This window comes from Eriocheir sinensis, chromosome 43 (genome assembly GCF_024679095.1).
Source record: "Eriocheir sinensis breed Jianghai 21 chromosome 43, ASM2467909v1, whole genome shotgun sequence".
Lineage (NCBI taxonomy): Eukaryota > Metazoa > Arthropoda > Malacostraca > Decapoda > Varunidae > Eriocheir > Eriocheir sinensis.
Window position 1 is genome coordinate 10671187 of NC_066551.1, and position 685 is coordinate 10671871.

A 685-nucleotide genomic window follows, 5' to 3' on the forward strand; every position below is an offset into this window, starting at 1 on the left:
CGGTTCGGCCTAGTTCTCCCATATCCTCCACCCTGTACCCCTGGTAAGTGCTGGTGGTCTATCATCGTGGTGTATTATAACTACAGCTTATGCCTTATTTGCATTCGTTTGCGACTGTGGTGGCGTTGGTGTAGCTGATAGACAAACCTCCGTGAGGGCACTATAGTCAGACACAAATATGAAGGTAGTTGGGGGTGGGGTCGAGCCTCTCCACAGCGGTGAAGCATCACTCCCATTATGTCAGCAATGTAAAGTACTATTTGAAATTGTTTATCATATATTCTGTTTACGTTAGATAATGCCATGTAGTGCTATGAATGTGTTGCTTTTTAGAATGATAACAATAAATTGTATAAATTTCAAAACACGTGCCACAGTTGCTCTCCGACTTTGTCAGTGATCAAGGGCACCATGTCACTCCCTCACCTCCGCACGCGATGACAGTTACTCAGTCTTGCTCTCGTGTGCACCACAGTCGACTCTCAGCTCTCTGGGAGGGGGAAGGTTGGAGGTGGGCCCTATAGTATGTAACTGTGCTCCGAGCTGGATTTGGTAACGCTGTGGCCACCGGGATCTCCAAGGGGGCCCCGTTCAATCTGCCTTCATAGCTTAGTCGTACCATAGTCTCCTTCTACCGCCGGCCCCGGACATCCACACTGGGTTTGCTCGCACAGCAGCGTGCCGC

The 685-nt window shown here is 49.6% G+C and overlaps 1 long non-coding RNA gene across 1 annotated transcript in view; it reads left to right on the plus strand.

The window, feature by feature from the left end:
* Nucleotides 1-309: 309 nt before the first annotated feature.
* Nucleotides 310-685, plus strand: part of LOC127010459 (uncharacterized) — an 80798-nt gene continuing 80422 nt past the window's right edge. Inside the window, exon 1 of the long non-coding RNA XR_007763194.1 lies at nt 310-685. This exon is cut by the window's right edge and continues 76 nt beyond it. This is a non-coding gene — a long non-coding RNA (uncharacterized LOC127010459).